Source organism: Phalaenopsis equestris, unplaced genomic scaffold, assembly GCF_001263595.1.
Source record: "Phalaenopsis equestris unplaced genomic scaffold, ASM126359v1 Scaffold000087, whole genome shotgun sequence".
NCBI lineage: Eukaryota > Viridiplantae > Streptophyta > Magnoliopsida > Asparagales > Orchidaceae > Phalaenopsis > Phalaenopsis equestris.
Window position 1 is genome coordinate 263428 of NW_018164529.1, and position 14797 is coordinate 278224.

A 14797-nucleotide genomic window follows, 5' to 3' on the forward strand; every position below is an offset into this window, starting at 1 on the left:
AAAATAGCCAGTCAAATCAGTGACCGCCTCAAGGAGGATCATGTCAAACAGAGATAAGAGAATATCTCTGACAGAACAATAGATAATTCTATATTCTTTCAAAGATGAAGCTATGTCTAAAAAGTTCTGAAGTCTGATGAAGAAGCCTGAGCTTAGACTACTAGATCCAAAGAAGCAAGAGAATATCTCTGATAGAACAATAGATAATTGTATATTCTTTTAAAGATGAAGATGTGTCTAAAAAGTTCTGAAGTCTGATGAAGAAGCCTGAGTTTAGACTACTAGGTCAAAAGAAGCCAGAAGAAGTTGACAAGAAAGATGAACCAAATTATTGTCCATACCACAGATTGCTAGGGCACACTATAGAAGAATGTTTCATCTTTAAGGATTAGCTCGAGAAAAATCTCAAAGAAAGGAATATAACAATCCCGAAAGAATATTTAAGCGAACTTGAAAAATGTTCCATAAATATGATTTCGGCTGAGACAATTTCTCCAATTGATTCATATACTAGAAAAGAAGGATGGCGTATGACTTCCGACGAGCTAAAAAGGGTCCTAAACCAAATACAAGAACCATCAAGACAATCTTCTACATATATGAGAAAGGTTGAATGGAATGAAGTTAGGAAAAAATCATCCAAGAAAATATTAAATCAAATCCAGCATGCATCAAAACAAGCCTCCTTTCAGAATCTTCATTATGTCAAGACCGAGATGAAGATTTCGCCACAAGAGTCGCGTCGTCAAAGATAAAGAAAACACTACCACAAAGATTGATAGCACATGGGGTAGGATAGGGGATGCCTCTACTAGATTGGTTATCCCGGATTCAGGGAAGAAAATCCTCAAACCTCTGACTTTGAATGATTATCTTTTTACCCCTTCGGGGTTTTATGAATATAATGATCATGATTTTAGCTACGTTTTAACTGTTTGTAGTCATGATGTAATCAGTAATGTCCAATCTAGCCTTGATCTCAGTTCCCACAATGAGCCTCAAATCATACTTGAGTCTGATAAACTATTGTCAAGACTGAAGAAGACATCAACGATACCAGCTACGACAGCACCGGGAGTGAGGAACCAATCCTCGAGCACCATGGTGCACCACTTGCCATCAACTTAGATTTTTTTGATAAAGAAGAAACACAGAAAATTTCAACAATGATATCTTAAAAAGAGAAAATTAAAGAAGTAAACTTAAGAAGCGGGAGAGTGTTAACCCCAAAAAAAGCTCCAGTGGACAAAGGAAAACAAATAGTAACTCGAGAAGAACTACCTCCACCTTCACCAGTGGAAGAGCCACACAACTAAGTGAAAATTGGAGAGCCACATAAAGTGGATTACAATGTGCTAGCTCATCTTAGGAAGCTGCAGGCCTGATTAAGCATCTGTGATGCTCTAATCCTGTTAAAGAAGATGAGAGAAGCTTTGGTTACAACCTTGCTTGACCCAGAGATTTACTTAACTCAGCTGGTCAGCACATTCTCGGATAAAGTTTGTTCTTTGAAAGAACGAAAAACCGGCCTGGGGTAACCTTCACAGATGAAGATTTGTTGCTTGGTACCGTCGACAACAAATGACCACTCCACATCTCCGTTGACATCGGTAGATTTGTGTTGTCCAGAGTTTTAGTAGATCCTATAGCATCTCTCAACTTGATGGCCGATGGAAATTTGCCTATTTGGACATCGAAGCTCAAGAGCTTACAACTAATAACATGATGCTAAAAGGATTCAACAAAAAGGGAGAGTGATCCCTTAGACCCTTGGATCGATTACATGATTACATTATTTATGAAGGTTGGACAACTCGCAACAACTGCTAAATTTCATATCATCGACACCGAGACCTCTTTCAACGCACTTCTGGGCAAACTGTAGATTCACGAATACAATATGGTTCCATCATCCCTACACTAATGCATTAAGTACTACAAAGGATAAGAACATTGCATCAAGGGATATTTACAACCGTTTTCAATTCATGGAGATGGTATTCATGAAGATGCCGCCTACTACATACCTCCAAATAAAATTGTCTTCATTCGTGAAATTGCAACAAATAAAAGCGAAGATTTGGAAAAATTGCAAAGAGGAAGTCATTCAACTCCACTTCAAGGATCTTGCACCACTCCTTTACAATAAGTTTGTGGAGTTTCTTCAAGTTCGCACACCTGAGTTCGAGGCCAGGAACGTGGACGTGGAAGAATTGACTTAATCATTGAACAAACTAGGCCAACCATCAACATTGATGATTAAGACAATTTCGAAAATGAAATAATCATGACAAAATAGAAGAAACCTCAGTACAAGATATCTTTAGAATATGCAGAGAGAAGCAAATACGAGATAATGTATGATCGGATAAACCACTATGTGAATTGTATGACCCTTACTCTGATTCTCCCTCAAAAGGTCAAGATTTTAGAGGTTAAGGAAGTCTGTATTGTTGGTTCAAAGCCGATCAAATTATACTGTGCTTCCACCTCTACGGATCTTGAAAATCATTTAAACTTGGATGATGATCCTAATGAATTAATGGAATTGCCTTTTGGTTATTTTCCGCCTTATGTACAAAAGTTAATTCAACAGGTACTGTTGCCAAAAATAATGCAAAAAGATAAATATCAACTTTTTTAAAAAATTATGGAATATTAAAAGTTAAACTTCAAACTTGAAAGAGGGTCTCGAATTTGGTACAATTGGACCAGTTGATGATTGAGAATTTTGCATGGTTGTTTCTAGTGAATCGAAAGAGGATTGCATCAATATAGAGGATGACTCTACTGATCAGCTAATAGAAGATGCTCCAACAGAATCTGAAGAAGAAATCAAGTCAATTGTTGATGAACTGAAAGAAATTATGCTCAGGACTGAATGACAACACCAGCCTACATTTATATGTTCTCTACTCAATGATGAAGAATCTCTACATTCGATCAAATTGTTAACAAAATTAAAGATTTCTTCACATGAAGTAATAACGAAATGCCAGGACTGTCATCAGAGGTTGCAGTTCATAAACTCAAGGTAGAAGATATGACCCCAATAAAACAAGCTCCAAGAAGAATGCGTCTCAAAATAGAGCAACAAGTCATCGTCGAGGTAAGGAAATTAATAAACTCTAACTTTGTGAAAGAAGAACAATACCCCATAATGTTGGCTAACATCGTACCTGTCAAGAAGAAAAATGGACAAATCCGTGTTTGTGTTGACTTCAGAGATTTGAATAAAACATGTCCAAAAGATGAATTTCCACGACCAATACCAGAAATGATGGTCGCTTCAACACATGAAATTTTCTACTTCAAGGAAACTTCAAAGAAGGATAATCGGGATACAACCAAATCAAGATGGCTACTGAGGATTCAAAACTTACAACCTTCAGAACATTGATTGGAATTTTCTGCTACACAGTGATGTCATTTGATCTAAAGAACGTTGGAGTAACATACCAACGTGCAATGACGAAGATTTTTTACGACCTCATTCACAACCAAGTGGAATGTTACATGGATGATTTGGTCATCATAAGTAAGCAAAAAATAGACTATTTGTACAATTTGAAGATCATGTTCGAACGGTTACGACGATATGACCATAAAATGAATCCCTTAAAGTACATTTTTAAAGTTACCTATGGGAAGTTTCTAAGATTCATTGTCCGTCATTGGGGAATTGAAATTGACACGGATAAGATAAAAGATTTCTTGGAAATGCCTCCTCGAAAATCTATGAAACAACTATGTTCCTTCTAGGGGAAGTTGGCATCCCTGAGACGCTTTATTTCTAATCTCTCAAGTAGGTGTCAGAACTTCTCGGCATGAATAAAAAAGAACATCAAAATCATTTTAGAAGAGAAATGCTAGCAGTCTTTTGAGAATGTTAAACAATATTTAATGACACCTTCTGTTTTGGCAGCCCCTATCCCAGAGAAACCTTTGATACTTTATACCGCGACCATAGATGACTCTCTTGGAGCCCTGACAAGCTCGTCATCGGCGGCCTTGATGGTGACGCCAGTGGCGTCTTGCTTGCCGTCGGCGCCCAAGATCAAATCTCCATATTTTTGTCCTTTTTGCTCCAAATTCGCTCCTTTTTGCATCTTTTTTCTCCAATGACCATAATTCAACATACGTGCAACAAAACATTAAAAATATATTTCTTTAAAGTGCAATATCATCAAAATCAGTGTAAAATAGGTATGAAAATCTCAACATATTTTCAACTGGATAGGGCCTGGTCGCTGTTGATAATGAAAGATTGTCAGAAGCTCCGTTACAAAGAACACATGACAAAAGTGCTAGCCGCCCAAAGTAGAGAGCTTTCTTAAGAGAGGAGAAATAACGCCAAAAAGAGGTAAAAAAATTACTCACCCCTATTCTTGAGGAGAACATTTATGATCCATGCATGAGAGAAACTTCTTCAAGCTTACCTAGGTCTTTTACAGAGCACAAAATACCACTAGCTTTAGATGTTCTATGCACGGGTTGCCCTACTTGCAACACTGAAATACCTGCATGATCTTCGACTACGGGGGCATTCATGGAATGCCCGGATAACAATGTCTTGCACCTACAGCAGTACAATACCTTAGAGGAGTACACATCTACAGATGACAGATCTCAGACTGCTGATTAGCTGATAGAAGCAGAGCCATATGTTCCAATGGATGCAGAGCATATGTTCTTAGGGGTACAAGGCCATACGTCTCGTCATACACCGGATCATACATTACGTTAGAGCAAAAGTCAGCACCAGCTTGGGTTCCCGTCACTGTTGAAAAAAGAGAACTTCCTCGACAGTCGTGAATCATAAGCAAGGCAGAATATTACATAATAAGCGAAGTGAACAAATAAAATTTTGAATTCTTTGAATAAGTACAAGGGAGATTCATCAACATACTAGAAGGATTGGAATTATACACCAAGTTATTCTAAGAAAGTGATGAATAAAGCATTCTTGACCATAATTTTGACTTAAGGGATAGAGGTCCAACAGGCTTGCTCATGGAAAAGACCTATTCTGAGCTGAGGAAATGGATGCGAGGAAAAGGGAGAATTACTATCCAGTGTGGGTGCTGCTACAACTTTACAAATGACAGATAGGGGAATACGCCTGGGATTCTCAGACATGATCAGATGGATCCACCACCACCAAAGATAAAGTGGATGATTAAAAGGATGGTCAGGTGGAGTATTCTACCACGCCCACTAATTACATTCCTAACAGTTTCATTATCAACATCTGCAATGAGGGTGATTGCATTCCTCCACATATAGATCACCTTGACTTTGTAAGACCTTCGTACATGTTCTCATTCATAAGTAAAGCAAGATCTTATTTGGGAAAGAAGTTGACATCATTGGCCCTGGTGAGTTCAGAGGATCTGTGGAGATTCCCCAAAAAGTTGGCTCAGTACTTGTTCTCAAAAGCAATGGAGAGGACGTCTCTAAGCACTGTATTCTAGGAGTACAACACCGTAGCGTGTCTGTGACATTTCGACGGAGGGAAGACAGCAAATACAACACGGATTTCAGTCAGATCCAGACCTGGAGGAGCTGCTATCATACGAGCTATGAGAGGGTTGTACCTCTAAGTACATGAAAAGGGAACTCTGTCCTGGAGCATGGCTTAGAATGTGTGCTCGATCAAGAGCTCGTCACAGTAGGGACAGGTGGTCAAAGGATTCTTTTCCGCTTTACTACATTACAATAAATATGATATATATCAGAGATATTATTGTTTTAAATGTACTTTGATGTAATATGCATATTGTACTATTTGAGGCTTTGGCCTACACTCATCCTGTAACATTTATTGGAGTAGATTAATGAAGTTTCTTTTAGTAATTTGTCTGTTTGTTCAATTGCCCCAATTGTGCGATGGATAAAAGCCACGAACCATACATTGGTTCAAAATTATAATAAGCAAAGAAAGAAACAACAAAATTTAACAATAATAAAAAAATATAAAATAAAAAAAATTTAAAATAAAAAACAAACAAACAACAAAATAACTCTCTTTTGAAAAATCGACTAACTAAAACTGAATTTCTTAAAACATATTTTGAAAATTAAAAATGATAAAAACAACAAGAAAAGAAAATAAACATGTTGAGTTGATTCTCTCAATTTCGAGTTCTCTTATTCTTTGTCTGCATTAATTCTCTTAACTTCCCCGCAGAATTACATGTCTGCAAAAAACCTCACAAAATTTCACAAATCTTCTTCAACAATGTCAATCTTTTCATACGACGTGTATCTTTGGATTCAACACCATCAATTCCAAATTTAGAATCTATCTTTCACTTCTAATCCACTCTTTCAGAAGTCAGTCCTTAACTTCCAACTCTCTTTCGAGATTGATCGAGATTGATCATTAACTTTCAACCTCAACCCTCATTTTGGAATCAGACCTTAACTTCTGATTCACTTTTTTTGAGGTCCTTCCTTAACTTCCAACTCTCTTTTGATATTGATCATTAACTTTCAATCCATATTTTGGAATCAGTTCTTAACTTATGATTCCTTTTCTTTCGAGGTCGGTCCCTAGCTTTGGACTCTCTTTCGAGATCGATAATCAACTTTCAATTATCAGTCCTTAACTTTCGATCCTCTTTTTTGTGATTGATCCATAATTTTCAATTCACGTTTTGGAATCAGTCCATAACTTCTGATTCCTCTCTTCTTTTGAGTTCGGTCCCTAACTTTTGACCCTCTTTTAGAATTAATACCTAAACTTCAATTCCCACTTTGGGGTTAGCGCTTACATATTGATTCTCATCCTATATGAACACTTGAAATCTGATAACACAGAACCAACTCTCCAATCCTTAGTGAGTGTTCCTACTTTTTGACTTCGATCAAATATTCACCTGCTAATTCCCTAGTAAAAATAAATAACACACACAATTCTACATCTCCTTCTAAGTCTGTTGACTTATAAGTCTATGTTGGTTTTGTTAATCTCGTTGGTCAACGCCAATACGCGCGGTGTGCTTGCCTATAACACCACACCTATTGGGGGTCCATTTTTTTACCTCACTTTTGGTTGAGGTATAGTTCTTCCTCTATAGTAGCCTAAGGTCTAGCCATAGGACTTTTCTGTTGACTATTCCTAGAAAACTAGAAATGGAACCCTCACCATTAAAATTTCAAACTCATTTTTACTCAACTTGAAGTTCCACATAGTGGTCCTAACCTCTAGCACTTAGTAGGTGGGGTCATTATGGGGAAGCCCAAGGAGAGTTCCCATAGGATTGCTTGACCTTAGGGTTGACCCTAGGATTTGGTATAGATCTAAGATACTCACGTCACTCACAATCACTCACAAATTCAAACCCAATATTTCCTGACATTGATCCCTTAATCATTTGGAGACTCATGTGGATGGTCCCTTAAACCCACAGGCCCTAGGCTAGGGTTTAGCTAAGACTAGTACATAGAGGACCCAAATGGGGTTTCCATTGGTCCCATTGGTCCATAGCTCATTTACCATAGCTCATTTACGGTGGTTGGCACCCCAACTCTACCAAAAATACTCAACTTGGCTTTTTTCCACTAAACTCCCCAAAATTACCCAAGTACCCTTGAAACCCTAAATTTTGCCAAAATTTTCAAATTTACCAAAAATACCTAATGTTTTTCAAAAATCATTCTAAACCATTTGAAAACATCCAAATTACGCAAAATCACCAAAAAATTGCCAAATTACCAAAATACCCCTCCCTTGCCCCAAATTCCAAAAATTTCAAAATATCCCAAAAATTCTCAAAATCTTCCAAATATTCCAAATTTCATTTTTCTCAACTACCACATAACCCAATCTGACTAATTTGACCATCTTTGTCCAAAACCCCGAATTTCCCTTAAAAGGCCCAATCTCTCCAAATCCACCTCAAATATCCATCAAATTGGTCACAATTTCCCCAATTTCAAACCTAAACTTAAATTAACCTTCCATCTGATCAATTTAAACCAAAAAAAGCTCAATTGGCCCATGCTTTAAGCCCAATGTTGATCCAGATCAAAACCCCCAATTTTGGCCCTATGACTTGGTTCCACCAAATTGAACCCCATGGCCTACTCCATTGGTCTCAATTTGAATCCTAAACTCTTCATAACATTCCTAAACATGAAAATTGGCCTTTAATTGGCCTTGAAAAAGTCTCAATTCCATTTAATTTCAACTTAAGTTAAAAACCCCACATTTTGCCCAAAATTGCCCATGCCTCTAAATTTCACCAAATTATTGTCTTATCCCAAATATTAGCACCCAATTCATGTTGAAAACTCTTCATCACATTCTTATTGACCATTCTCAATAATCAATTTGGACTTAGCCCAAGCCTAGCCCAATCTAGACCCATGTCTAGCCAACATGCCCAAATTCACCAAAATTCCAAAATCCTTCAAATTGACCCTCCAATTGAACTCGAAAGTCTTTCAATCCTTCACAAAAAACATCTACTTAAAAGGCATAAATCAATTGGGCCAATTAACATGGTTATCCTAGCCCAAACACAAGTATTTTTTAGTTGCACCACTTAGACCCATGCAAAAAATTTGACCTATACATGTCAAATTGGTCAAAGCAAGGCCACCACAGCCAAGTTTTGGACCCTATTGACCAAGCCAAACCCTATGGAACAACCTTAATGAGCTATGGACCAAGTGATCCCAAAATTAAGGGATTTCATTCCATATTATCTTAAGCCAAGGATATTTTTCCCAAAATTATACACCAACCCATTTAATTGTTGTGACATATTCCCCTGGCTCACCTAACCTCTTAGCCACCTTCAAAAAATGTCCAAACTGAGAGCCAACCCCATGAAATCAAACCCAATTCAAGCCTAGAGGCCACATCATTCAAATTAAATGTTAGAGCCTATTTGCCCTCCACTTAATCAAGCATTTTCGCTCCTTAATTGGCCATGACAGCCACCCTTAAGCCATTTTTTTGTAAAAGATCACTTCCACGGACATGAAATGAGTGTAAAAAATTTCTCAAAGAGACCCCTCAAAACAACTCCTAGAGCCTCTTTGAGACCTCCTCGGTGTAACCCAACAAGCACTTTGCACTGAATCCCCTTTTCGGAGTTCAATTTTTGAACTCAAAACCTTGTCGGACACAAGATAAAGTCCTCTACACCTCAACACTCCACCAAAATTAAATTAAACTCACCTGCACCTTCACCACAGCGAAGAAGAAAAAGCCTCATCAAATCCCCCTCATAGAGAGCCCCTAGCATAGCTCTAGACCAACACCTAAAATTGAGCTTGGTTGAATTCGAATTCATACCTAGGCCTTCCTAGGCCTTTCACCACAGCAAGATGCTTAATCCCTAGCCTCCTTGGGCCTCCATGAACGTGCCAAGCACCTCTGATCGAAGCTTCCCTTCTCAAAGCAAAGTTATTGAACTCCTCCCCCTCCCTAGCTTATTTTGATTCTCCATTTTATTAGGCTTAATTTAATTCCTTGATTACCATGTGGATGTGATCGTCAGACTTAGAAGAGCATTTAGAAATAAACCACACTTAATTTTGTTGAGAAATGAGTGAGATCTTAAGCTTTGAAAATGGATGGTTCTCGAGCTAAGGCATTGGGGACAATGACGGGGAGCCGTATGATCTTGTGTTTATCTAATCAATGGATGAGATCTCACTGGACAGCGCCTTCAAACATGAACTGCAGGCCGAGTCAGCACTGAGGTGGATGGCGGCGTTCAATGGGAGCGCGCCACGTGGAGTTTCCGAGCCGCCTAGGATCTAGTCAGCGCCGCTCATTTAAATAGATAAATAGGGATTTATATAATTCAGAAAATGTTACCCTAACTTTAAAAATTCATAGCTTGGTGTAGAAAAGTCACAAAAATAAAATTAAAATACCCATGCATGTAGACATTATTTAAAATTCAAAAACAAAATAATTAGTTAATAGAGAATATTAATGTGGAAAATATTTAAAATTTACTCAATGAATATTTTATTTTTAATTAATTAAACATTATTTTGAGTCTTTTAATTCTCCATGCATGTAGACATCTCACAATGACTTGAAATTTTGGCAGGTTGTTGCCTCTTTCTTAGGGAAAATTCTCTGATTTTTCCAAAGTAAGAAGTGATCTCTAGACAGAGATCCAAATTTTACAAGTTTATGCTTATCATTTGCATAAATAAATCATAAGAATTAGCATGTGGCTTAGAAAAATCCAAGAAAATTTTGGAAGGTTTACTGTGACCAAAGAACCCTTTGGAAAATATTTTATTGGTTAAGTCATTAAGAATGCACTTAATTTCAACCAAACCTAAAACATAAAGGAAATTAATTTTGGGAAACACAAACATCTAAATAACTTAATTTCTAATCTCCACTGTGACCTAAAAAGATCCAAATTAAATTTCTAACGCTGAGAGTTTAATAGGTTCATTTCGACTAAGTGAATCCAATAGAAATTGTGGTGCTGGAACGAGGGAACCATAGGATCGTAACCGGAGTTGCTCTAATCAACTTTAATGTGCCCCTATAAAATTTAAAGAACTTCAACCATAGGGCCACCTGATTTGATATCATAACTTGACACACTTGAGAACTTAAACTCGTCGCGGTAAGGATCTTGGAGCTAGCATGGTGCGCAGCACGACCATCTTCAACAGCAAAACCTGTCCTCCCGAGCTAAACCAATTTTCCTTACCTATACTTAAACAACAAAGCCATAAGACTTCGAGGTTGCTTTCTTATGAAACGTAAATCCTCACCTTATCTTTAGGCCTTCACGTAGCCCTGCTATACAATATAAGCCCTAACTCGCCTTAGGATTCCAAGGTTATCGTTTGTCATGACCTAAATCCTGACATCTTCCAGGCTACTTGTGTGATTGTTTCACATGAATGTAATCCCTAAAAAATAAGATTGAAAAAAGAAGAATGACAAGATGAAACACTTAAATATTGCTCCTCAAAATTAAAGCCAAATATTAGGATAGCTTGGGAGGTCACCACGGTTCTCCTCTGGATCCATGACATCCACTAGTTCTTCCTCCTTTGGACTCTATAACAAAATGTTCCAACTTTGAACTAATCCCATTTCACACCTCTACGTTTGATCTCATTGGAAAGTCCTACCCTTTGGAACTCCTTGAAGTTAATATTTCCTGATTTTTATCGAGAGACCTTCTAGGTGACTTTGGTCATTTAAGATGTAATTAACTATAAGGGCTTTCCCTTATAGGAAGCATGTCCAAACCCAATTTAATATAAAACCTACTTAAATCTTTATATTAAATAAGAAACTTATCGGCAAATAAAATGGTTTCACAGACCAAACGGACGTCATATATTCCTTAGTTTATTTGATCGAGCCTCATCCTAAGGTCTTGTGTGTATCCTTAAGGATAGATACAAAATTTGAGGTATAGTGCTCTTTCATTTAAATTATGAAAAATATGGGGTTAGTTTGATTTATTTTTCTAAATTTTCATATTTTTCTAAATTAAATATATATGTAAATTAAAAGGTCCTTCCGAAGCGGGTGACTGGATTTTGATGCCGGTGACCAACAACTTCTTACGGGCAACTCTCTCCAACACAAAATAGCGCTGACACTCGTATATTATTAGCCAGCAAGGATGTCTGATTGCATGGATACAACCAGAAAATGTCACTAGTGTCAGGTGCATGGAGTGGTCTTGCACCAACCTCTGAATGTGCTACATCCAACCGTTGCCTCGTGGCCATTCAATTGTTAAGGAACGAGCATAATAGGTTTGATAGACCCTCCATCCTCCAAAGGACACAAATTTGTACTTGCTGCTATGAATTATTTCCCCAATTGGGCAGAGCTAGTGCCGTTATGAGAGGTTACGGTACAATACATTCTTCAGTTCTTCAAAAGCCAAATCTTCTACCATTTCAAAGTACTGCAAGGAAATATTTCCAACAATGATACAACTTTTAAAAGCACCAAAATCAACAATTTCATCAAAAGACACAGGGTAGATTGGAGATTTTCTACAATGTACTATCCTAGAGCAAATGGATTGGCCGAAGCTTGCAATAAAACACTGGTACATATTTTAAAGAAAACATTAGAAAAAAATAAAAGAGATTGCCACAAGAAACTAATAGAGGCCTTGTGGGCCTACAAGATGACATTCAAGTCTCCCATTTAGTGTACACCCTACATGCTCGTGTACAGGTCCGAGATCGTGCTACAGTTAGAAATTTAGATGCCCTCTCTTAAAGTCACAGTCACCAAACAACTCACAATAGAAAAAAGTGTGAAGCTCAGGCTCGACGAACTAGAGTGCCTTGAGGAAAAACATCTTGAAGCACAACAATATTTAGAACTTTACCAAGCAAAGATGGTACAAGCTCATGAAAAATTGTGAACATGAAAAATTGGTCCACCCAAGGACATTCAAAGTTGGTGACCTCATCCTCCTGCTCAAAAGGCCTATTCTTGCACGCCGCAAGATAGGTGAAAATTTTGAGCTCACTTGGGAGGGACCATTTATCATTGAAAAGGTCTACGCAGGAGGAGCTTACCAGTTAGTTGAATTTCGGGGTGAAAGACCCATGCTACCGATTAACGAACGATACCTGATGATATATTATGCAACCTGACGTTGCTTGTTGCTACTTGATTTGAAATTTATGAAATTTTGACTGTTTTCGGGTTAGTTTTGTGGCCAAAAGTCTGTGACCAGGTTCAAAATTTATTCTAACAAAATTAAACACAATATAATGAAAAATTTTGAAAAAAATTACACTTCAAATTTTCTCCTTTATACCTTTGAACTTAGTATCCTACTAAATTAAAGAATATTCACACATAAATAAATGATCTCTTTACCAAAGTAAACTAAAATTTCCTTTAATAAATACTTTCTTTTGTTCTTTTTCATGTTAAGTTTCAACCCACTAACATTTTTCCTATCTTTTGCAGAGAAATATTAGGCCAGAGGCTGATCTTCGACTTTAAAGATAGCTTGAATCTTGCAGTAAATGAAGAAATGTCGCCGCAGGGTGGTATTATAGATTTTGACATGGAATTTAACAAAGTTAGCATTGATTTGGCCTTTAAGTAATATCGTCAGTCGACGGGAAAAGGAAGGGCTGCCCTCATTGCTAAGGTTGACCACCAAAGACAGTGCGTCACTGAAAGGAAAGAACGTGATGGTACAACAAGACCCAATGGAGGGGCCCAACCATCTACCATCCATGATAGCTACGCCAACTTGGGGCCTGGTTGCTACTGATAATGAAAGATTTCCAGACGCTCCACTAAAAAGAACACAGAGCAGAAATGCTAGCCACTGAAAGAGAGGGCTTTCTTATGGGAGGATAAAAGATGCCAAAAAGAAGTAGAAAATTTACTCACCCCTATTCCTGAGGGGAACATTTATCATCCAGGCATGAGAGAAACTTCTTCAAGCTTACCTGCCATAGATGACTAATTCAGGTTTGTTACAGTGCTAGAAATACCACCAGCTTCAGATGTTCTGTGCATGGGTTGCCCTATATTTTCAAGCTTATCTGCCATAGATGATGAATCCGGGTTTGTTACAGAGCTAGAAATACCACCAGCTTCAGATGTTCTGTGCATGGGTTTCCCTACTTGCAACGATGAAATACCCGCACATTCGTCGGCTACGAGGGAATTCGTGGAATTCCCAGACTACAATGTCTTGCACCTACAACAATACGGTACCTTAGAGGACTACGCCTCTACAGATGAAGGATCTTAGACTGCTGATTACCTGATAGAGGCAGATCCTTATGTCCCAATGGATGCAGAGCCATATGTTCCGAGAGGTACATGTCCATACGTCCCGTCAGACACCGGATCATACATTCCGTCAGAGTCAGCACCAGCTTGGGTTCCCGTCACCGATAAGATAAGGAAATTCCTCGACAGCCACCAATCATAAGCATGAAAGAATATTACATAATAAGCAAAGTGAACAAAAGAAATTTTGAATTCTACGAAATAGCACAAGGGAGATTCATCAACATACTGAAAGGATTGGAATTATACACCAAGTTCTTCTTAGAAAGCGATGAACAAAGCATTCTTGACTGCATTTTTGACCTAAGGGACAGAGGTCGAGCAGGCTATCTCATGGAAAGGACTTAATATGAGACAAGGAAATGAATGCGAGTAAAATGGAGAATTATTATCCAGTGTGGCAGCTGCTACAACTTTACAAATGGCAGACAGGGGAATCCACCAGGGATTCTCAGACAAGATTAGGTGGATCCACTACTACCAATGATAAAGTAGACGATTAAAAGGATGGTCAGGTGGTGTATACTACCCACCAATTGCATTCCTAACAGTTGCATTATCAACATGAACGATGAGCATGATTGCATTCCTCCACATATAGACCACCATGACTTTGTGAGACCTTTTTGTACGGTCTCATTCATAAGTAAAAGCAACATCTTGATTGGGAAAGAAATTGACATCATTGGCCCTGGTGAGTTCAGACGATCTGTGGAGATTCCTCTACCAGTTGTCTCAGTACTTGTTCTCAAAGGCAATGGAGTGAGCATCACCAAGCAATGTATTCCAGAAGTAAGACACTGTAGGGTGTCTGTGATCTTCCGACGGATGGAAGACAGCAAAATACCGCACAGATTTCAACCAGATCCAGAGCTGGAGGTGCTTCTACCATATGATATTTGAGAGGATTGTACCACTAAGTACATAAAAAGGGAACTTTGTCCTGCAGCATGGCTTATAAGTTCTGCTCGATCAGGAGCTCGGCATACCAGGGACAGA